This window comes from Bos grunniens, chromosome 8 (genome assembly GCF_055505025.1).
Source record: "Bos grunniens cultivar Pamir isolate PY7600 chromosome 8, Bosgru_T2T1.0, whole genome shotgun sequence".
In the NCBI taxonomy this organism is placed as follows: Eukaryota; Metazoa; Chordata; class Mammalia; order Artiodactyla; family Bovidae; genus Bos; species Bos grunniens.
In genome coordinates, this window is record NC_141172.1 from 42,070,205 (window position 1) to 42,095,526 (window position 25,322).

At 41.6% G+C, this 25,322-nt stretch overlaps 1 protein-coding gene across 12 annotated transcripts in view; it reads right to left on the bottom strand.

Annotated features, from left to right (window-relative positions):
* DMRT2 (doublesex and mab-3 related transcription factor 2) overlaps positions 1 to 25,322 on the bottom strand; it is a 347,384-nt gene that overhangs the window by 289,188 nt on the left and 32,874 nt on the right. For 9 of the 12 annotated variants that reach the window (XR_015169662.1, XR_015169665.1, XR_015169664.1 and 6 more), the window contains exon 6: positions 20,235 to 20,292. The exons of 2 other annotated variants lie outside the window; for them this stretch is intronic. The gene's annotated coding sequence lies outside the window, so the exon portion shown is untranslated. Of the gene's footprint in view, positions 1 to 1,781; positions 5,527 to 20,234; positions 20,293 to 25,322 lie in introns of those variants that run through there. One more of the 12 variants, XR_015169666.1, reaches the window with a different exon arrangement.

Sequence of the window (25,322 nt, forward strand, 5' to 3'; positions counted from 1 at the left end):
GAGCTAGGCTGACAGGACCCAAAGTCTCCTCCAAGTCAAAACATTTTCTACTAGGGTACAATACATACAATCAGCACAGGATATTAAATAATAGGGATCAAAGGAGCTTGAGTGGGGCTGAGAATAAAACTAGTCAATCTAAAACTCCAGGTCAGGACACTGGGGGCATGACCTGGAACTCCTTCCAAGTCTCATCCCAGAAATGAATCCAACAATGAGAGAATATACTTAGGTATAAGTAAGTGTGTCCACCTCAACTGAGATCCCAGGAGTGACCAGGGCTTCCTTAACTGACACAGCTGTCAATGAGAAAACACGCTCTTTTGGAAAAATAATGTATCCTACTTTACTTCTCACTTTAGTACCTAACTACCATATCATCCATCCACTGTTTCCAGTTGGGATTTCTGAGACAGTTCTCATAGTGTCATCAAAGATTTATTGTGACCTACTGGAGGAAAACACTGGCCTTAGCAAGAAAAACAACTCCATATTATAACACATATACCACACACATACACACACACAGAAGTCGCTCAGTCATGTCCGACTCTTTGCAACCCCATGGATTGTAGCCCACCAGGCTCCTCGGTCCATGGGATTTTCCAGGCATGAATACTGGAGTGGGTTGCCATTTCCTTCTCCAAATATACCACACTGGGAGGGAACTAGATGTCCCAGGATATTTTTCTTTGCATTGCTATTCCAGGAAAGCATGCTATTTCCTCAGTTCTCACCTGGCCCATACCAGCAGATCCTTGCCTCCTACTTCCAGCCACCAGCCAGGCTCATTGTGTCACTGTGACTGCTGCCTCTGCAAGACTGAGACACTCACACTTCAAGATGAGGGGGCTGGATTTCCTTTTGGCTGTGCTTGGACCTAGGCTAGGAATCTCTGCTGATGAGGGACAATTTCATATGCTTGATAACAAATTTTATCCTCAAAGCAATTGTCTGCATAGATCGGAGCTCACTGAAGTTGCTTGTACAGAGGGGAAAAAAGAGAAATCACTCTGAAGTTATAAATGTGCTATACAAATGCCAAATGGATTCATGCCATAAGATTTACAGTCACCTTTATTAGTTATTGTGCTCAGAGGTAGGAAAGCTAGACAAGCACTGGTTTTGAGGTCAGGGAACCTGAGTCAAGTCCAGCCCTGGAAGGAAGTAGCTTTGTGACTTTGGGTGAGTCATTTCACCTCTTGAGTCTCAGTTTCACTGTGTGTTAACAGTTGGGCTATATACACTCAAAGATGCCCCCCAGCACCACTGGCCCCTGAGCTAATGTCTTATGATCCCATATTCTTTTCTCTCAGTTGCCTGCCAGTAAATTACCTGCTTTGGAAGATGTATTAACTCTTAGGCCACTAGGGTACGATTTAGCACATTCCTGATACAATAAATCAAATGTCCTTCTTTCCCTGAGCATTAACCTTGCGTTTATTTTTTTTACATCACTCGGGCCATAGAGGATTATGAAAGAGCAGGTGCCTCCAGGGTTAACAGCAGGGTGAATCCTGGAGCTGGAACCTCTGACTCTGGCTCTCTCATCAGTTTTCCAGGTGAACTGGAATCACTGTTCTGAAACTTATTCATTTGTAAAGTGAGAAATAAGGGCTCCTATGAAGCAGTATCACTTAAAATCCAAATGGGGGACTGGAAGATGTGGTGGCTGGGGAACTATACTCAGAGCTGTCTCCTCTCATTCATTCATTCAGTCCCTATACCCAGGACTATGTAATTTCTGGAACCTAGTGCAAAGTGAAAATGCCAGATCTCTCTTTTCTTTTTTTTTAAAGGTGGGGGGATATTATTAAAAGCTCTGAAATAAAAGATATTTTGTGTTCTATAATCTCTCTTGATCTGCCATAAGGTTTTTTTGTTATTTAATGCTGTACTCCCTCAGGCACAGGAATACTTTCAGGGAATCAAGACCCACATGGACATCATGGTGACTTGGAGCATGCATGTCAGTTTCCACTTCCACCAGAGCAGGCTAGAGATACTACGCTATAGCAATGGTCTCAGAAGTCAAGCCAGGCATTTCTCCTCCCCAGGATGTGCTATCTCAATCCATGGTAGGTAGGCATGGCTAGGAAGCCCTGGGTATATGGTCAAGAGGCTTATACCCACTAGGTGACCGGCAAAAAGCGCAGTGGTGGTGCCAGCCCAGGGCAGTGATGGCCACCAGCATGCTCTAAGACATGGTGGGAAACGTGGGGCCAGGAAAAGGAAGACGAGAAGGACACCATGTAGGGCCCTGGAGAAGGGGAACAGGAAGTCAAGACTCCCTCCTAAGGAGGCTGTAGGAGGTGAGACCAACAGCAAGCCACCACTCCAAGCTGCTAGCAAATGCTCAACTGTCCCATCAACCTCCCCTCCAAAAGACAAAATTCAAAGATACGATTACAAAGTATATCTAGACCATGACCACAGAACATCAAACCCCAAGCACTTCTGCACGGTTTTAAGTCCAGGAAATGCATCCTTCTCATATCTGGAGAGCCCAGATTCTCTCACATCGCCAGGTCTTACATGAAATCCCTTCCTGCCTAGTGGGCCTGACAAACTCCTAACCATCCTTCAAAACCCATGAGGGCATCAGCTCTCCTGTAAAAGCTTTTCTGCCTGCTGTGCCCTAGGGCGCTCAATCTACTCCCACTGTATCCTCGCATTATCGCAGGCATGCTTCTAATACTATATTGTCAAATGTCATCTGCATTGATTTATTTCAGTCTATCCTTCCCAAGCGCCTGTAAGGAATCTGAAGGCAAGGCCTATAGATTATTCATTTTTCTAAAGCAGAGTGCTCTGCTCTCTGTCTTTTGCAGCAGTAGGGTTCTGGGATGGCTTGGTCACTGCTCATTTTGTGTGTGTTTGCTGAAAGTCTGTGGCCAATAAGTTTGGGATCCCTTCTCTGGGCTCCTTGAGGCCTGGCAGGTGCTCTGTACTCAAATGGCCCTGCTTCGGCTTGCACTAGCACAGCACATTCCTCAGAGGTCTGCATGTGCCTCCCCCTGGATTTCCAGTTCAGGGAGTGATCCTGCAGCCCTAGGTTTCTGCCTCATCAAGCCGAGGATACCCATCCTGATTGTGCAGCCAGTATTTCTCCAAGGGAGTTTCTGCTCATTTTCATGCCACACACAGGAGCTAAAACAGATTTCAGACACACAGATTCCAGAAAACCAAGTCAGACCAGGGCCACAACAAGGCACAACCTTAGGAGGTGAAGTATTTCCATCGAAGTCTAAGTACATGGTGGCCTGTGGAGTTATGCAGTGCCCAACCTGCACATGGACCCAGACTCCAGGCTTCCTCTGCCTGATCCCATCACAGTGATGATTTTTTTCAGATACAGAGGGCTTCCTACAAGTCTCCTCCTTTCCATCTTCCTCTCAGAGCATGTAACATGTTCCTTCTTCAGGATTCTGACCTAGATGGCCAATAGAGCCATGTGTGTGTTATTTGCTCAGTCATGTTCAACTCTTTGCAACCCCATGGACTGTAGCCCACTAGGCTCCTCTGTTCAGGGAATTCTCCAGGCAAAAATAGTGGATCGGGATGTTACTGTCTTCTCCAGGGGATCTTCCTGACCCAAGGGTCAAACCCCAGTCTCACACATTACAGGCTTATTCTTTACCATCTGAGCCACCAAAGCATTAATTAATAGACCCATAACCCAAGTGATTAAATGCTATTCTGCTTCCGCATCCCTGTCTCCCTTCCCCACAGACCAACAAGGAAGAAGGGACAAGCATTCTGTTTCTTCCAATCTGCCTGCTGCTGCTGCTGCTGCTGCTGCTAAGTCACTTCAGTCGTGTCCAACTCTGTGCAACCCCATAGACAGCAGCCCACTAGGCTCCTCTGTCCCTGGGATTCTCCAGGCAAGAATACTGGAGTGGGTTGCCATTTCCTTCTCCAATGCATGAAAGTGAAAAGTGAAAGTGAAGTCACTCAGTCGTGCCCGACTCTTAGCAACCCCATGGACTGGAGCCTACCAGGCTCCTCCGTCCATGGGATTTTCCAGGCAAGAGTACTGGAGTGGGGTGCCATTGCCTTCTCCGAATCTGCCTGCACCTCCCCACTATATGTTTCCTCATGGAGACTACACCTTAAAGTAAAGGGGTGGCTTTTCTACATTACAAAGGAAATATCTGGTCATCAGGCTTACAGCCTATTGTAGGAGTAAGGAAATTGACAAAGTAGTAGGAGGCAACAGAGGATGAGATGGTTGGATGGCATCATGGACTCAATGGACATGAGTCTGAGCAAACTCTGGGAGATAGTGATGGACAGGGGAGCCTGGGGTGCTACCGGCCATGGGGTCACAAAGAGTCAGACACGACTTAGCTGCTGAACAACAATAAAAGGAAATTGAGGAATGCCTTCTCTAATGTTGCCTCAATTAAGCATATTGCTTTGCTCTGGACTACTCTGCATGTCAAAAACTGACTGCGGAAAGGTACCCTTAAGGCATCAGGCTGAGCGATAGACTATGGCCTGGCTGCCTGGGTTCTATGACCTTGTAGGACCACTGTGAGGATGGAATTAACACAGATAAAACACAGAAGAGTACCTCACAACCACTACGCACTATGAAAGTGGTGGCTGCTATTTCAGGTATACTTTGATTGCACTTTATGATACTTCGCAGATATAGGTTTGTGGCAACCTTCCATTTGTCAGATGACGGAAAACATTTTTTAGCAATTAACTATTTTTAATTAAGGTATAGAGTATTTTTTAGACATAATGCTATCTCATACTTAACAGACTACAGTATAGTGTAAATACAACTTTTACATGAAGTGGGAAACCAAAAAAATTGGGTAACTCTCTTTATTGTGATTCTTGCTTTATTGCTGTGGTCTGGAATGGAATCCATAAGATTCCTGAAACATGCCTGTATTGGCTTTTGTCTTCTCTTAGCTTCTCTGCTATAACTTTCCTATCATCTGAGGCAAATGGATGCCTCTGGCACAACAGAGGTAAGTCATGCCAGAAGCAATGCAAAAGAGAATTGGATATTTCAAATAGCATCTCTCCCCATTACATGCATTTCATTTAACATTCCAGATTTAAACGGCAGCAGTGGAGCAGCTTTGTGGAATAGCCAAAAACACACACATCTAATTTGCAGCAACATGAATGGACCTGTAGGTTATCATTCTAAGTGAAGTCAGACTGAGAAAGACAAATATCATATTATATCAATTATACATGGAATTTTCAAAAATACAAATGAATTTATTTACAAAACAGAAATAGACTCACAGACTCAGGAAACAAACTTATGGATACCAAAGGGAAAATGTAGGGGGAGGGATAAATTGGGAGCCTCAGATTGACATATATTATTGTTGTTGTTTAGTAACTAAGTTGTGTCCAACTCTTTGTGACTGCATGGACTGTAGCCTGTCAAGCTCCTCTGTCCGTGGGATTTCCCAGGCAAGGGTACTGGAGTGGGTTACCATTTCCTTCTCCAGAGGATCTTCTCAACCCAGGAATCGAACTTACATCTCCTGTCTTGGGCAAGAGAGTTCAAAATAGATTACCAACAAGGACCTACTTAACACAGAGAACTCTGCTCAACATTCTATAACCTAAATGGGGAAATAATTTTAAAAATAATAGATATATATATATGTTTAACTGAATCACTTCACTGTTCACTTGAAACTAACCCAACACTGTTAATCAACTATATTCCAATATAAAATAAAACTTTTTAAAAGTGAGGTTGTCATGCATATATATGGAATTTAGAAAGACAGTAATGACAACCCTATATGCAACATAGCAAAAAACACACAGAAGTAAAGAACAGACTTTTGGACTCTGTGGGAGAAGGTAAGGGTGGGATGATTTGAGAGAATAGCATTGAAACATGTATATTACCATATGTCAAACAGGTGACCAGTGCAAGTTTGATGCATGAAGCAGGGCACTCAAAGTCGGTGCTCTCAGACAACCCAGAAGGATGGGATGGGGAGGGAGGTGGAAGAGTGTTCAGGATGGGGGGACACATGTACACCCATGGCTGATTTATGTCTATGTATGGCAAAAACCACCACAATATTGTAAAGAAATCAGCCTCCAATTAAATAAAATTTTTTTTTAAAGTGAGGTTGTCAGAAACTCTTCCTTTCCTTTCCTTTCCCTTTCCTCCTCCCCTCTTTCTACACACTCCCTCTTTTACCTCTCTATTCTTCTCTTTCCAACAAGAGCCTACTCTACAGACAGTCTTTATCAGTCTGGTAGAGACAGTGGGAAAAAAAAGAAACCACAGACACTGAATCCTACAAAATAGAGCTAGCATCATAATTAAACGAGATTATATATACTATTGATCCCCATTATCACAGATTCTCCTGCTCACTAGAATCTGTAACCCCAAAGTTAATACTTATGGCACTTCTATAGTCATTCATGAACATTTACAGCACAACGAAAAATGAGTTACCCCAAGCACACAGACCCAGCTGAGGACAAACAAGGCCACACTCTGCCTACTTATTAGAGCTCTCATACTGAAAACAAGTGTCTTTTCAGGGTATACTTAGTGTGCCAGGCTTTTCTCATTTTTGTTTCTGATTTTGCTGGTTAAAATGGGCACTCCCCAACTCAAGCATAGTACTGCAGTGCTGTCTAGTATATTCCTAAATGCAAGAAGAATGTACGTTACAGAGAAATACATGTTAGACAAGTGTCATTCAGGCATGAGTTATGGTGCCATTGGCTGTGAGTTCAATGTTGATAAGCCAACTATATACATTAAATAAGGGATCTTTAAACAGAAGCACAAAACAGGGTGAATGTTGCTTGGTTGGTAAAAATATTTTGATTAGAGACTCACAGGAACCCAACTCTCTAGCAACTGCTCTCAGCAACTTTATAGAAGAGCCATGAAAAATGTGAATCAACTTATATCCATAAATGTGTGTATATGTGTGTGTGTGTGTGTGTGGATATAGATATACAATGTACAGCTGGCCCTTGAATAATGCTGGGGTTAAGGGCACCATCTTCAGAGTTGATAATCCAGCCAGCCCCCTCCATATACGGGGTTCTGCATCTGCAGATTCATCCATCTATAGATCAAGTAGTACTGTGGTACATATTTAGTGAAAAAAAAGTTCACATGAAAATGCATTTCAAACCCATGCTGTTCAAGGGCCCACTGTAGGTAAGTACACGTACATATGTATATACAAATGTCTGGCAAGTAAAACGTAGTCAACATATAATCAGTATCATTAAACAGATTTCAAGATGAAAAAAACGAAGCTTTACGAACGTCAGATCCCTTATCCAAGGCTGTCCAGGTACCCATGGTGATACCGGTTCTCTGTTATCACATAACAAACATTCCCACATGGAGTGGCATGAAACCACCACCACCGTTATTTTGCCCATGGATTTGGCAGGTCACAACCTTTGACAGGATACATGGGCGATGACATGTCTCTACTTCATGATGTCTGGTTTCTTCCATTTCTACCAAGATACAAAGGACTGTTAAAGAAGAAAAATATTCTGGTACAGGCCATTATGTGAAGATTTTTATCTAGGCCCAGAGTCTTCCATGTGATGGAGAAACATAGTTATGAAACAATACAAAAGACAGATTTCAAAGACAATATGGGTGAATGTGGTTCTGAATCAAAGCACAGACACCTCTATAGAGATACATTGCTATTTCTTTAATTGCAAGATTGCCTGTTGTAATCCCTCCTTATAAAGAGATGGTAGCAAGTTGGGACATTCATGCCCCTGGAAACACTCACTTTGAAACACAGATGCAAATGGATTATCTTCCCGCAAAGCCCAAAGTAAAATACGCCTTATGCCAGGTGATGGATTAGAATATTCCAGCACGGGTTTATGTTGTCAGCCCCTATCAATACAGCACCAATCAGAAGAGATTAGTCTGGCATTGTCAAGATTCTTGTCCAACAATTGTAGTTTAGAATTTAAAAGTGTGCTGTCTCACTTTCTATCAACTTCACTGTTAAGTAATATTGAATAAATAGAGAATAAATTGTATGCAGAGAATAATTTTTTGACATGCAAGTTTAACGATAACAAAGAAAACCTTTTAAGATGTCACTGCATTCAGATAAGAAAACCTGTCTTTTATCACTTTGACCACGTGTATGTAGATGTTTAAGAATTCAAAAACCTCCTGGTAAAGTTTCTAATTTTTTAAAAGATGACACTAACTCATGAAGGAAAGAAAATTCACCTTTCACCAATTTAATCTACACATGCTTTAGAATATTTGATACTTTGATTCATGTTCTTCCTAGTCTCACCTTCACAAAGAGTCAGTAAAATATATACCTGTACTAACAGAAATTGGTTATCTTGTATCAAGAAGTTCCTTAATCCCTTTGAAGCTTTAGAAGTTGAACTCTGGCCCCTGAAGAGGCAGATTTGGGTCATTCTACAAACTTCTGTCCAGACATAACACAAAAAAATATCTCCTTATTCTGGCTACAGATGAGAAGATACTTCCCTTGCCTGCCAGAATCTTAACCAAAAATTAAAAAAAAAAAAGTCAGCCTTGTGGCTTCAGTCTGATCCAATACCACTTATTATTAAAAACTTTTATGGCTCCTCTCCCAGAGATGAGGGTCTCACCTACTTAACTTGTTCTAGAAGGCCCCTTCTGATCCAATCCTGGCTTCGCTTCCCACTGCTACTCATTCCCGTTCCAACCAGGAAGCCTGAATTCTGGCCACAATGAGCTGCTGTTGTTCTCCAAACGTCTCCACGGTCTTTGGGGCCATCTCATTCTTGTTCTCTCTGCCTAGAACTCCCTTCCTCTACTTTTTCAGCAAAAAAGCGACTTCCTCTAAAGACTTCCCTATCCAGCTCTTACACACTATACACACACACAAACCTCGCAGGTAGTTCACTAGTATCCTCCTCCTGGATCACCAAACTTCTCCAGTACAAGTGTTTTTCACACTGTTGTAAGAATCTGTCTCCATCTCTAGAAACAATTTACTTGCAACCCCCAGCACCTAGTAAAGCACCACTCAGCCTTCCCTTGGAAAACATTTACTGTGCATCTCTAATATCTCCTGTCAAGTTCCCTAGGGTCATCCTGAGGGTGATGGGGTCCACAGTGGATCAATCACAAAGATCTCTTCTTCTTGACAATGTTGAGATGAAACATCCGCTTAAAATGAACAACATGGGCAACTTGGGAAGTTTCAGAGCTCAAAGGAATATTTGGAATCACCTAGTGCTGTTCAACTCTCATCTATAAAGATAAGGAAACTGAGGTCTACAGAAAGGAAGCAATATGCTGATAATAGATATGGTGAATTAGCCACAGTTTTAAAGCTAAAACTCACATCCCCTGACTCCTACCAGGTTCAGTGGTTCCCTCACCACCACTCCACCATGATACCTGCTCCAGGTAGTTCTGAACCACTTCTAAATATCACATCTACCTCACAGGATGAAAATACAAAATGTAAAAGAGTGTGCCTCCAATTTTCACAGTCACTCCAACAGTCATTTTCACAAAGGACAAAGAATAATATCAATTAAGATCACCAGTTGTATGTGACAGGAACCAACCCTGAATAAATAGAGATTAAACTGCATGCAGAGAATAATTTTTTGACATGCAAGTTTAACTATAACAAAGGAATCCTTTTAAGATGTCACTGCATTCACATAAGAAAATGTGTCTTTTATCACATTGACCATGTATAAGTAGACATTTGGCTAATTTGAGCAGAAAAGGAATTAACTAAGAAGACTGAGGGAATTTCAGAGAGTTCCCAGAAAATCTGAAGAATTGGGATCAGAAAGCAGGTAGAAAGAAGGGAGACTGGGAAGCCAGAAAGTAGCCAAAACTCGTACCACAGGAACACTGTGGAGGAATGCTGCTGCCAGCCCAGCCACTGGACAAGTGCAGCTGATCACTGGCCAGTGGCACTGGTCAAGGCCGCAGTCACCCTGGACACTGGATGTTGTTACAGCTTCCTCTGCTTCCATGATGAGTTCTCCAAGGTCCCTTCACCTTTATATCATTCGTGCTAGCTTTAAAGTCTGGGTAGAATGTCTTGGTCAAGCCTGAGTACACTGGTAAGTCAGGCACCCAGGCCTCATGGCCAGGAGAAGCTGCCTACAAAGGATGCCCCAATTTAGTGGCTTAAAAATTATTATCTCTTCCAGATCTGGGGTTGACCAGGCTCAGCAAGGCACCTCTTACTTGAGATCTCCCCGTGTCTTGAGATCAGATGCCAATTAGCACTGCCGTCATCTTAAGGGTGGACTGGACAGACACCTAGGGTGGTCGCCTCAGTGCTGGCAGGCGCTCCTGGCTGCAGACCAGAATAACCATCCGGGGCCTCTTTGTGTGGTTCGGGGTCCTCACATCATGGTAGCTGAGTTCTGAGAGGAAGCGTCCCAAAAGCAAGTGTTCCAAGAGATAAAAGACCTGTCATGTGAGATTCTGAAATCACACAGTATCACTTCTGTCATATGCTATTGGTTGCAAGTGAGCCATGTGTTCAGCCCTCCAGGTTCAAGAAGAGGGAACCACACAAGAATGGAAAGGCTGGGAGGCATAACTTATGGTTTTTAAGACCAGCTACCACACAGAGAAAAGCAAGGTCTGGCCTTTGGTAATCTTTTGGTAAGGGGAAAGGGGAGAAATGGTGACAGCACACAGAAATGTGCAATGCTAGGTAACCAAAAACACTGAAAAGCCATTCCATGCTATAATAAATATAGAATTTCTTCATGGGCATAGGGGTTCAGTCACAGAAAGTTAAAGTACCATCACAAATAAGTGCTTTAGGACTTTTTACCTCCTGGGTGGTATCCAGTGCCCAACACCAAGGACTCTTCCACCTCAGATATCAGGACTCTGCACAACTGCCCCAACTTGCTCCAAGCAAAGCCAGCCCTCTCACAAGTCCCACTGCAGGTTCATCTGCTGGTCCTGGGCAATTTGAAACTATGGTCAGAAGAGACTGTCTCATCTGTACACAGCAGGAAAAGAAGAAAAGAAAGAGGAGGAGAGGAAAAGAAGAAAACAGGAAAGAGGCAAAAGAATCTAAAGGATTAGCTTGAAAAGGAAGTGGACCAAGAAAAATCTAGTTGTCCTTGTACCTGTCCCAACCAGACTTAAAATTTTCTTGAAGTTTCATTTTTAATTTAGAGCCAAAAATAACCGCCTCTTGATAAAGTGATAGAAACATGAATATTGCTTTCTTGGAAGAGTACAGAACTTCCAAAAAAAGTCAGGGTGGTATCTGGAAGAAGCAATGTGGAAAAAAAAAAAAGCTGTGTATCCCTGTCATTTGGCCACCTTCCCCACTCTATTGCCCACTGTGAGAGAATTTCCCAGCCACAGTGAAGCTACACTTCCACTCCTCTGTTGATGCGTTTACAGCCATTATTTCAATGAGCATCTATACGATGAGAGAATTCTGGGTTCTGAGGCAAAGGCTGTCAGTCAAAAGCTCTCAGCAGATTTGCTGGGGAAGGGATAGTTGTTCCAATCATGTTACAAGAAAGATTCCCATCCTAAAGTGCTTACATAAATGAATGAAAGGTGATATACAAAAATGCCAACAACAGCTATTTAGGATGGCAAAGTTATTCATGATAATACCCTTATCTGTGTTCAATGTTTCTGAAATAAATTCTACCGGATAAGATACTTTATGGGTTGAATTGTGTCCGCTGAAAAGATGCTGAAGTCCTAATCCCCAGTACCAGTAAGTGTGACCTTGTTTGGTCATAAGGTCTTTGCAGATAATCTAGTTAAGATGACATCATTAAGGTGGGCTCCAAGCCAACATGATTTTGACCTCACAAAAAGGCGAAATCTGAACACAGATAGGCATAGAGAGAAGACACAGGAAGAGTGCCGTCTATAAACTGAGGAATGCCTGAGGATGCCAGGAGAAGGCCGTGGAACAGATATTCCCCCACAGCCTTAAGAACCAATCCTACCTACATTAGGATTTAGGACTTCTAGCCTCTAGGACTGTGAGATAATAAAATTTCTGTTGTTCCAAGCCACTCAGTTTGTTATGGCATCCTAGGAAACTGTTATAACTTTCATGATTAAATTTTTAAAATCTTTAAACATTTAAAATGTTTAAAATCTAAAGATGAGTTTTTCTTTTTCAACAAATAGCAATTAAAAAGACATTTTGAGAAAGCAATGTTTATTATGGCTAGAGATTAGAAGAAGAAAGGGAAAATGGGCAGGGAAAAGGGAAGGCTAGAAAGCCCTAGAGTGTATATTTGGAGTGTTTTAAAGGCAGACGGAAACCATTTGGAGATTATAAGAAGAGGTATGCCCTCAGGTATGATTTGTGTTATTAAAAAACCAATTCATGGACTTCCCTGGTAGTCTCATGGTTGGGAGTCCACCTTGCAATGTGGGGGACATGGGTTTGGACCCTGGTTGAGGAACAAAAGCCCCCACATGCTGCAGAGCAACCAGGCCCACACACTGCAACAAGTGAGCCCACAGACCATAACGAGAGCATCTGTGAGCCACGGTGGAGGATCCCACATGACACAACCAAGATCCTGCGGGCTGTAACTAAAACCCAACGCAGCCAAATAAATATTTTTTTTTTTTTATTCTTCCAATTTTATTTTTAAACTTTACATAATTGTATTAGTTTTGCCAAATATCAAAATGAATCCGCCACAGGTATACATGTGTTCCCCATCCCGAACCCTCCTCCCTCCTCCCTCCCCATACCATCCCTCTGGGCCGTCCCAGTGCACCAGCCCCAAGCATCCAGCATCATGCATCGAACCTGGACTGGCAACTCGTTTCCTACATGATATTTTACATGTTTCATTGCCATTCTCCCAAATCTTCCCACCCTCTCCCTCTCCCACAGAGTCCATAAGACTGTTCTATACATCAGTGTCTCTTTTGCTGTCTCGTACACCGGGTTATTGTTACCATCTTTCTAAATTCCATATATGTGCGTTAGTATACTGTATTGGTGTTTTTCCTTCTGGCTTACTTCACTCTGTATAATAGGCTCCAGTTTCATCCACCTCATTAGAACTGATTCAAATGTTTTCTTTTTAATGGCTGAGTAATACTCCATTGTGTATATGTACCACAGCTTTCTTATCCATTCATCTGCTGATGGACATCTAGGTTGCTTCCATGTCTTGGCTATTATAAACAGTGCTGCGATGAACATTGGGGTACACGTGTCTCTTTCCCTTCTGGTTTCCTCAGTGTGTATGCCCAGCAGTGGGGTTGCTGGATCATAAGGCAGTTCTATTTCCAGTTTTTTAAGGAATCTCCACACTGTTCTCCATAGTGGCTGTACTAGTTTGCATTCCCACCAACAGTGTAAGAGGGTTCCCTTTTCTCCACACCCTCTCCAGCATTTATTATTTGTAGACTTTTGGATCGCAGCCATTCTGACTGGTGTCAAATGGTACCTCATAGTGGTTTTGATTTGCATTTCTCTGATAATGAGTGATGTTGAGCATCTTTTCGTGTGTTTGTTAGCCATCTGTATGTCTTTTTTGGAGAAATGTCTATTTAGTTCTTTGGCCCATTTTTTGATTGGGTCGTTTATTTTTCTAGAGTTGAGCTGTAGGAGTTGCTTGTATATTTTTGAGATTAGTTGTTTGTCGGTTGCTTCATTTGCTATTATTTTCTCCCATTCTGAAGGCTGTCTTTTCACCTTGCTAATAGTTTCCTTTGATGTGCAGAAGCTTTTAAGGTTAATTAGGTCCCATTTGTTTATTTTTGCTTTTATTTCCAATATTCTGGGAGGTGGGTCATAGAGGATCCTGCTGTGATGTATGTCGGAGAGTGTTTTGCCTTTTAATGTACGATTTATGGTATATCAGTTATGCTTCATCAAAACTGTTTTTTAAAAAAAAGAAAAGAAAGCCCATTCTGCATGCAGAATGAATAGATTTAAGAAAACCAAGACTACAGTCAGGAAGGCCAGTTAGGAAATTGTTAAAATGAACTAGGCCATCCATGATGATAGTCTGGATAGGATGGAACCAAAGAAAACGAGAAGTAGATAACCAAGAAATACATTTAGGATGTTGAACTAATAAAACTCAGCGACTGACAGGTCATGAGGGTGAGAGAGAGTCGAAAATGACATTCTAGCTTCTGGGTTTTGCAGCTGGTTGGGTAGCAAACCTGCGTTGTCTGCTCTCTGATTCAATGCACATCAAGAGATCATCACTGTTGACTGACTCAACCTGTCATTCACAAAGTTAAGTCCAAGTCTCCCTCTCTGGGACACTCCAGTGAACCTTGCTGTTCACTCTCCCTAAAGAAACCAGTATCAGAGTCCAGGGCCACACTCGGCCAACCTGCCGTAACACCCTGCAGCAGCTGAGGGTAGCAGATGCTAGGGCCAAACTCTGGCCATTGAGTCCTGGCTCTGACACTCCGGACCCTGGGCAAGTTCCCCAACTTCTTTGTGCTTCAGTTCTCTCCACTAAAAACTGATGATGCTAATCATATCCACCTCATCAATTACGTTAGTGAATGAGTCAACCTACAATGGAGTGCCTCAAACAATGCCTGACTCACAATAATATGCCCTAAATAAAATTCATCATTTTGATGAAGGTGATGCTACTATTATTTACACAAACCCAAAGATCCCAAATGTTGATCTGTGACAAAGTTTCGGTCTGCTGCAAAATTATTAGTTTAACATTTCTGTCTTTCCATTGGGAAGGATTATCCTATCTCTGGGATTATAGCCTTCAAAATTGGTCAAAGGAGAAATCACAAGGAAAAATAGAATGTATTGAGATGAATGAAAAAATACAACATACCAATTTTTACTGAATATGACCAGTGATTAGAGAGAAATATATAGCTGAAATAATAGACTATACTGAAAAAGATCTAAAAACAATGTACCTTCCACCTTAAGAAACTGGAAATAGTGAAACTAAACCCAAATATAGCAGAATGAATAAAATAAAAATTAGTATACAAGGGAATAAAAAAATTCTAATAGAGAAAAAAATCACTGACACAAAAAGGTGGGTTTTGAAAAGAATTTACAAACCTTTAGCTAGACTCACCATGATGAAAATGAAGATGAGTTACTATTTCAGAAATTAAAGAGGCAAGACCATTACTGACAGAATGTGTGTGTCTGTGTGTGTTAAATGAACAACTATAAAAAATTAGACAACTTAGATGAAATGGACAAATTCTTATACAACTACTGACACTAACAAGAATTAGAAAATCTCAAAAAATTAAGTAAAGAGAGTGAATCATTAATTTTAAAAAAACCCACAAAAAAAGCCCAGGTCCAGATGGCTTCACTGATGAATTCTATCAAATATTTAAACAAGTATTTATAACAATCCCTCACAAACCCTTCCCAAAAAACAGAATTGGAAGCAACAATTAACAACTCATTCAGTGAGACCAGTACATCCAGATTCTAAAACCCAATACTGGATGAAGTTGTCACAAAGAAAAAACTTTAGACCAACATTTTATGAATATAGATGCAAAAATCTTTATCAAAATACTAGCAAGATGAATCTAGAAACACATACAGAAGATTATATTCATACATAATGGTCAAGTGGAGTTTATCCCTTGAATGCAGGGTTGTTTAACAACCAAAAAAAAATCAACACAATATACCACAATCATGCCAATAAAGGACAAAAATGGCATGACCATCTCAATAAATGGATAAATCATTCACAAAATTCAATAAACCTTCATGATAGAAACAGTCAACAAATCAGGAATATGAGGAAACGTCTTCAACCTGATCAACAGCAACTACAAAAAAACCCTGCACCTAAAAATTACACTTAATTGTGAAAGGCTGAATGCTTTCCCCTGTAAGATTACAGACAAGACAAAAATGACTACTTCTATTTAACACCGTACTAGAGATTCTAGCTGAGACAATTAGTCAATAAAGTGACATATTAGACAGGAAGAAATGAAGCTCTGTATTCACAAAGAACATAATATTGTTTATGAAAAGATCCTATCTAATCTGCTAAAAAGCCTTTAGAACTAAAGAACAAGTCAAGCAAGATTTTTAGAATAAAAGATCAATATACAAAAGAAATCAGTCATAATTCTACAGAGTAGCAAAGAGCAACCCAAACATAAAGAGAATTTCATTTACAACAGTATCAAAAAGATAACTAGATCTAACATAAGAAATACAAAACATATTCCCAAAACTTCAAGGTTGTTGAAGGAAATTTAAGACCTCAATAAAAAGAAGTCAATAAACTTCCTCAATAAAAGGAATTAAAAAATAAATAATAAAGAACAGGAAAGCAAAGGTACAAGAAACAACAGCTCTAATTTATTTCTCTATTAGAGTCTTAGGTCTCCTTAAGTGTTTTCCTGTTCTGGCTCTTCAAATCCAACCTAAGCTAAAGTGAAGAGGTATGGTAGATGCTGTTACACATATGCACAGTTCCCAAAGACCCCAGTAGGGTAAAGACCAAAAGGAAGCAAAACTAAAAGAAGATAAAAAAGGAGAGCTGGGTTTGATCCCTGGTTTGGGAAGATCCCCTGGAGAAGGGAATGGTAACCCACTCCAATATTCTTGCCTGGAGAATTCCATGAACAGAGAAGAGCCTGGTGGGCTACAATCCATGGGGTCGCAAAGAGTCAGACACAACTGAACGACTTTCACTTATTCACTCAATAAAAGGAAAGATATTTCACACTCAGATCAGAAGACATAATACTGTTAGGATGGCAATACTTTATACAAATTGAACAGACTCAATACAGTCTCTACCAAAATCCCAGCTGGCTTCTTTGCATAAATTGACAACTGATTCTAAAATTCATACAGAAATTCAGGGGACCCAGAATACCCAAAACAATCTTGAACAAAGTTTAGAGACTTACACTTGGCAATTTCAAAACTTACTACACAAAACTACAATAATCAAGATAGTGTGGCACATTCATTTCAGTGGAATAGAACTGAGAATCCAGAAATAAGTCCTCATGTTTACGTCAACTGATCGTAGACAAAAGTATCGAGTCAATTTTATAGAAAGGAAAATCTTCAACAAATAATGCTAGGAAAATACATGGAAAAGAGTTGGACCCTTACCTCATACCATATAAATAAAATATACCCAACTAGAAAATGTATGGGCTTCCCTTGTGACTCAGCTGGTAAAGAATCCACCTGCAATGCAGGAGACCTGGGTTCGATCCCTCAGTTGGGAAGATCCCCTGGAGAGGGAATACCCACTCCAGTATTCTGGCCTGGAGAATTCCATGGACTGTATAGTCCATGGGATCACAAAGAATCAGACATGACTGAGCAAATTTCACTTTCAGAAGATATTTCCACCAGTCATTTTGTTAGTCCTTAAGGGAAATGTGAATCAAAACAACTTCACACCCATTCAGTTCAGTTCAGTTCAGTCACTCAGTCGTGTCTGACTCTTTGTGACCCCATAAATCACAGCACACCAGGCCTCCCTGTCCATCACCAACTCCCGGAGTTCACTCAGACTCACGTCCATCAAGTCAGTGATGCCATCCAGCCATCTCATCCTCTGTCGTCCCCTTCTCCTCCTGCTCCCAATCCCTCCCAGCATCAGAGTCTTTTCCAGTGAGTCAACTCTTCACATGAGGTGGCCAAAGTATTGGAGTTTCAACCTCAGCATCAGTCCTTCCAATGAACACTCAGGACTAGTCTCCTTTAGGATGGACTGGTTGGATCTCTTTGCAGTCCAAGGGACTCTGAAGAGTCTTCTCCAACACCACAGTTCAAAAGCATCAATTCTTCGGCACTCAGCTTTCTTCACAGTCCAACTCTCACATCCATACATGACCACTGGAAAAACCATAGCCTTGACTAGACGGACCTTTGTTGGCAAAGTAATATCTCTGCTTTTTAATATGCTATCTACGTTGGTCATAGTTTTCCTTCCAAGGAGTAAGCGTCATTTAATTTCATGGCTGCAATCACTATCTGCAGTGATTTTGGAGCCCAAAAATATAAAGTCTGACACTGTTTCCACTGTTTCCCCATCTATTTCCCATGAAGTGATGGGACCAGATGCCCATTAGGATTGCTAAAATTTAAAAGACAACAATAGTATGTGTTGGCAAAGATAACAGAAAAATTAGAACTCCCATTCATTATTGGTGGGAAAGTAAAAATAGTATAGTCATTTTGAAAGAGAGTCTGGCAGTTCTACAAATAGTTAAACAGAGTTGTCATATGAGCCAGCAATTTTACTCCTTGGTATGCATCCAATAGAAATGAAAGTGTTTATTCACATTAAAAAAAAAAAAACTTACACATGACTACTTATGGCAATAAGCCAAAAGACAGAAAAAATCCAAGTATCCATCATTTGATGAATAAATAAATATGGCATATCCATACAAAACAATATTACTTGGCAATAAAAAATGAAAGTTTTAACACAAGCTAGAACTTGGATGAAACTTTGAGAACATTATATGAGTAAAAGAAGCCACTCACAAAATGTCACATACTATATGATTCCATTTTTATGAAATACCTTAAATAGGTCAACCTACTGGTGGCTCAGATGGTAAAGCGTCTGCCTACAATGCGGGGGACCCAGATTCAATCCCTGGGTCAGGAAGATCCCCTGGAGAAGGGAATGGCTACCCATTCCAGTATTCCTGCCTGGAGAATTCATCGTCAGAGGAGCCTGGTGGGCTACAGTCCATGGAGTCATAAAGAGTCAGACACGACTGAGCAACTAACACTTTCACTTGTCACTTTCACAGAGAAATTATATATCTAGATATAGATTTATTTAGATAGAGCCTACTAATGGGTACAGGATTCTTTTTAAGTCATTAAAAATGTTCCAAACTTATACTGTGGTGATGGTTACACACTGAATATAATAAAAAGCTACTGAATTACAAATTTTAAATGAGTGTATGGTACATGAATCTTATCAACTGTTTTGTGTCCCCTCAAAATCCCTATGTTGAAGCCCTAATTCCTCATATGATGGTATTTGGTGGTGGAGTATGTGAGGAAATTAGGTTTAGATGAGGTCATGAGGGTGAGGCCTCGAAGATGGGATTAGCGTCCATACAAGAAGATACCAGAGCATACATGCTCTCTGCTATGTGAGGACAGCCAAGACAGCTGCCACTAGAGAGCTCTCATCAGACACATAATCTGCTGGCACCTTAATCCTGGACATTCCAGTTCCCAGAACTTTCAGATAGAAATGTCTGCTATTTAAGCCACTATCCCCTCCCCGCCCTGCCCCGCCACTCCGCCCCCACCCCCACCCCTCCCCCACCCTCCACCCCTCCCCCACCCCCCACCCCCCAACTCCCACACCAGTCTATGGTATTTTGTTAAAGCAGCCTGAGCTGAGACAGGGAGTTACCTCAATGAAGGTTTTTGTTTGTTTGTTTTTTAATGAAGAACCACTTGAGTAACGAAGAGAAACTCACTCTACCATACAGAGTGTTTTCAAGCAAAGACACAGGACAGAAATACTCAAGAGGCTCATGGGACTGGAGCAGTTAGCAAGGAACACTTAATCGGAGAAAACATTGAAAATATAAGTTTGTATCTGAGTCAGTGGCCCTCAAATGGCAGGCAGAGATGTTCTCTGTTTCCCCAAAAATGAAGGGGGACACATGGATATTACATTATCTCTGCAACATTTCCTCCCCCAAATAAACAGAGCAGTTTGCTTTTGAAAGCAAACCACCATGAGCTGTGACTAGGGTCAAATTGTCTTTCAGAAATAGAGGACTTAGTAAAACAATCTCCCTACTAACAAATACATTCCCATAGTAGTTTTAGGTTTGTTTATTTTCCCCTTAACACAGCTGCCCAAGTTCTTCCAACCCACTCTTTACCATATGGATGAACATCCCTGAATGCTCCACTATGAGCACCTGAGTTGTGTTTGCACTGAAAATGGTTGAAACAAAGTATCTGAGTGAGTGAAAGAAATCTGCTCTCCTCACCCCTTTATTCCCCACCCCCTAGTACTAAACTATATTGGCTTCATTTTCTTCTCTCTCTCCTAAGAAATACCACCAGTCGTAAATATTGTAGCTGTCCCCTAGACTCCAGCTGACATTTCATGCAAAATTCATTTTAGAGAACATCCACCTTTTAGTGATTTATAACCAAAGTGTTAGGGATTTCAGAAAGCGCAAGATTTGAAGTACAACCAAACAAAGACCTCACCTTGTCAGTCACCGTGTGCTTTTTCCGGTGGGTGGTGGTGCATTGGAAACTTATTGTTCTGAAATTAGAAACAGAGCAAAACCTCTATGTTCTTGTGGAAGGGATTTAACTGTCATTATATGAAAGATAGAGAGGAACATTCTTGCCTGCCTTGCTATCAACCTGAGGGCTAGATATTTCACTGAATCTTAGGGGACCCCAATTATAACTGAGGACAAGACGCAACTACAGTAAACTTCATGGAAATGTTCACAAGAGATGCTTTGATAGAAGGAGTCCTGTGGGGAAGGCAGGGGTGAAAAATGGAGATGGAGCCTGGAAACTAAAGTCTAGGCCTTCTTGTTTCCAGTTTTGATGCTAAACCAAGTAGCTTTTGGCTTATTATTTAGCTGCCCTGGCCCACAGTCCTCACTTACAGAATGGAGATCAAACTAACCTATCTTGTGCTGCACAGAAGCATTAGTTTAGAAAAAAAGAAAAAGCATAAACATCAAAAAATCTGTACAAAGAAGCTATGTCATACAAAGATGCTTTAAGCCAGGCAAACACACTTCAAGAGGAGTTTGGGGTGTAACGGGAATAACTATTTTCATATACACCTACACACCCACTCTCACTTTTTATAAAGAACCAAGAATCTCAATTAAGATGTTCAAAAACTACCAGCTATAATGTGTTTTCACACAACCTTCTCAACCTTGTCTGTCACTTTAAATATTTAGCCATTTTTTAAAAAAAAGCACTTGAACACCTGTGATACCAGAGACTATTTCATTTCCCTACTAGAAAAACAATCAAGTGAATTTAAATAAATCACCTCAATGTATCTCCAACAATGGCCCAGCTGCCTGGTTATTTGTCCCTGACTTGTCATTAGATTCAAGTTATCCCTGCCCAGAAGATTTATCTATCAAAAGTACAATGTGTTGTTGGCATTCTTTGGAATAAGAACATCTGAAAAGCTGTACAAGGAAAGGGGAAGTGACTTTGCTATAACTAAAAGACAACCTCTGTTTACACAGATTCCCAGTTCACTGTCCCCCTGCCCCTCCACGATATCCCAGCTCCTAGCCTCCACCCCCTCTCCGCCCATTTCCGGCACCCCACCACCGCCATACTCAGAACAAAATGCTGTCATGCAGTGGTTCTCTAAGTGAGGTCCCTGGACCAGCAGCGTCAGAATCACCTGGGAATCCATTAGAAACTTAGAAATGCAGATTCTCAGGCCCCGCCCACGATGTTCTAAATCAGGAATTTCTGGGTCTGAGTGGGACCCAGAAATCTGTGGCTGGCCAATGTCTCTCAGAGATTCTGATGTTCTCCCATTTGAGAACCACTGCTGCAGCATAAAACAGTCATACAACTGCTCCAATCACATCCATCTCCAATCTTCTTACTCACACAATCTCATAGTTACTACTCTAGGACCATTGCAAGTCACCTTAATTTGGACATTATTTTTTTATATTGATAAAGCAGCTATAAACCTACCCAGAAACTTAAAGTTGTTTGGGCTATGCTAGGCTTTTGTTTTTTTTCCTTCTTTTATAATTAGACCATCACATATGCTAAGCAAAGACATCAATATCCCTCAGAAGAAGGAGCTGAGATCCTCACATGCACTCTCTCCAAGCAAGTAGACCAGAATAATTTCTTCAGTTCTTGCCATGCAAGCATCTTCTCAGCAAGATGTGAGCCGAGCAAGGAAGAAAGCACGGAAGCCCGCACTATGGAGAGCCTCTTCCACACACAGGCGTCACCTAGTGGGCAGTGCTGAGAAGGAAGTGGCCTCAGAGTGCTCACCACAGGCCTGACACCTGGCAACCTGGCTGCAACCACTGAGACCTCATTTAGCAGCAAAATGACTCAGGCCATGGGGACAGGCCAGGCTGGCTACAAAGAGGGGTGGGCAGTTCTAATCACAGTGTTTAGTTGCCCTGATGTCAACTGTGAAGATGACAAAGTATTTTTAAAGAATATATTTAAATATACCTTATTTGAAAGCAAGACCTGAGACTGCAAGACAAGGCAGCTTCCAGGTTTCAGATGCAAAGACTATCAAAATAAAGACACACATCTCTGGCTTGGCTCTAGCTAAAGTAACACAGCCCTGGTTTTTCTATCAGGGTGTGTCCTGTAAAAACTCTGGACTAGGCGGTCTACTTTGTTCCAAAATTTTAGGATGCTGCAATTCCCCCAGGATGCCCTGATGTGGGCATTAATCTATGACTCCCAGGCCCTCGGGATCCCTAAACCATGGTCCCCACCTTCTGCCTCTTTGATTCTGCCGCTGGCTCCAGCCACCATGCAGCTCTCTCCCTCCATGACTCATGGGCGCCGTAAACTCGGTTGTACAGTGCCACTAAGACCCTGCTCAAGTGAAGTGAGTGAGGGCAGAGCACTGCTAAGTGCAGCAGGACTGTGCTATAGGAAAGGATGGCATGACCCACGACGGTGGGAGCGGGGCTCCCACGTGGTCAGGTGTGGGCCTGACTTAACAACAGACTTCCCACGTGCACTGCAGCTCGCACGTTTCGTCAGGGATGGCTGTGCCAAATACTTATGGAACTACCAATTTTAATTTTCAGTGCTGCAAAACACCACTCTCCACCCCTCAAATTCTCAGGTTAGAAAGGAAGCGAGTTGCTGTCTTTATGGTTTGAGAATTGTTTAATATTTGAAGAGAAACCGGTAAAAAATCTTCATAGAAAGGTGGCTAAATTTCAGCAGGCTGGAATACTGGAGCTGTGAGCACCCGTGATTGGGCAACAGGGTGACCCCCGACCCACGGAGAGGACTCCACAATGATCAGGAGGAAACCTGGGAAACCGCCTGTGACCCAAACAGCCTCATACTTCAGTGAGAGAGGAGAGCAGGGCTGGACGGAGGAAACTGGGTACCCCCATGCCAGCCCCACACTTCCTTGAGCAAATGACCTCTCTTTCTCAGTTTCCATTTCCTTATTTCTGAAAGGGGGAGAAAATTATCTTGAGGAATAGGAGGTGTTTGATTAATATCTTTCTAAGTAGTAGATAGTAATAAAATAATCCACTTGCTTTAACACCTTGAGGAAAGAAATATTAGCAGTATCTTTGAAATCCCTATATGCCCATCTCTGTGCTCCACCTAGAAAATTATCAACTATTCTTCTTATGCTCTGAGGTCTGCCCCGTCAACCAGATGAACTGGCTTAGCACTTCACAGACCAGCACTATTTCCAAGTAAAAATCATAAGAGGCTTCAAAAAAAGGGCTTCACTTCAGTTGTGAACACTCCCATTCCTGCATGCTTTGGCCCCAGTGCTTTTCTAACCTTTATCTGGTTTTTGACATACTGCCTCATCTTAAGCACAATTTTTCCTTGGTTTCTGACCCACAGCTTCTGGGATCTTTCTGATCTAACCCGTGCTTTACCCCCAGCCCTCTCAGTTCCAACTTGACTTAGCTTCCCCAACCCTGAATTCAGTTGCCACCTCTGTGCAAGGTCTCGATATGATGCATTATGAGAGGGGGCAGTGAGCTCTGCTCATGCTGAATGGACTGAGGGCAACAGGAGGCAAGGTGGGAGAAAGGATGCTTGGAAAAGAGATTATGAACCCGGAGACACAAGCGATAAATCTTCCCTCTGGTGTGATGACAGTGAAAAGTTAACCTGACTGCAATACCATTAAGATAGTGTCAGGTGGAGAATCTACCATTCCAGACTAAAAGGCCATGTTTTTATAAGAAATTGCAAAACTCTGCACAGGTGTGTTGTGGTTTCGAGATACAGTGAGAGAGTGTCGTAAGCACAATAAAAAATGGATGTTTCTTTCCTTTCCACATTCACTTGCTCCATCTCTCCCCTCTCTCTATCAATCTTCCCCAGGCCAACAACTCATTCATATGTCCTTGGAGCCATTTATATGGTGCCGAGTCCACACAGCCAAGTGAAACCATCTGGTCCACAGTAATGAGACCTATTTTCTATTCTCAGCATCCCAGGACATACCAAGAAAGGAAGAGACCTGGCCTGGGCCCAAGTGATGTTTGCAACACACCAGCGATATGATAAGCCTAACTACTGAATATAAGTCAGGACCCAAATTAAGAAGCTAATAGTTCATACAGGGTCAATTAAAGTCATGTAACTTATTAAGCCCTATGGAAATAGTTCTCGCAGTGCGGCTCTCAGACCAGCAGCATCAACATCACCTGACAACTTGTTAGAACTACAAACTCTCAGCCTCCTCCAAAGCCTACTAGATCAGAAATTTGGTAGGGGGCAATTGTTGCTTTAACAAGCCTTTCAGATGACTGATGACCAGTAAAATTTGCAACGCTCTGCTCTACAGCTGAGTTTCTCAAACTAAGCACTGACATTTTGAAGCAGATAATTAATGTTGTGGATGCTGTCCTGTTGCATGGAAGGATGTTGGGGAGAATCCCTACTAGGTGCCAGCAGGAACTTACCCCCAGTCATGACAATAAAAAAGCATCTCCAGTCATTGTGAAATGTTCCCGAGAACAAAATAGCCCCCAGTTGAGAACTATTGCTTTATGGAAAAGTGTTCCCTGATGTGAAAAGAATTATTAAAGACAATATCACTACAGGATATTAATAACAGTGCACAACACAAGAGCATACAGTTATTCTTTTCTAAAATATTTAAGGGAGACAAAAGTCTGCACAGACTCTAAAACAGTAACAAATCAATCAAGCTCTTGGAAAAATTCTACTTCCTGGTAATCTCTGAATTATGGAGTTACAGGTGACTACTGTTTTATTCTCTGTACACTTTTTGTTTTCAAGTGTTGCATTCCATATGTATAGTATAACCAGAGCAGAACAGAGGACTTAAAAGACATAAAAGAAAAATGACTGGGATAAACACTGAGGTGTTTTTAATTCAAATATTTCTTCCTTCACTTTAGCAAAGGAAGTATGAGTCCAAAATGACACTTGTACTTTCTTGCCAAAACTGCTCTCATCTGACATTCAAAGTGGGAAACTAAAATCTATACACAGTGCACATTACTTGCCACCTGCCTACCTTTATAAATTGCCTACTGCTTTCACATACATCTTGTTTATCACAACAATCCTTTC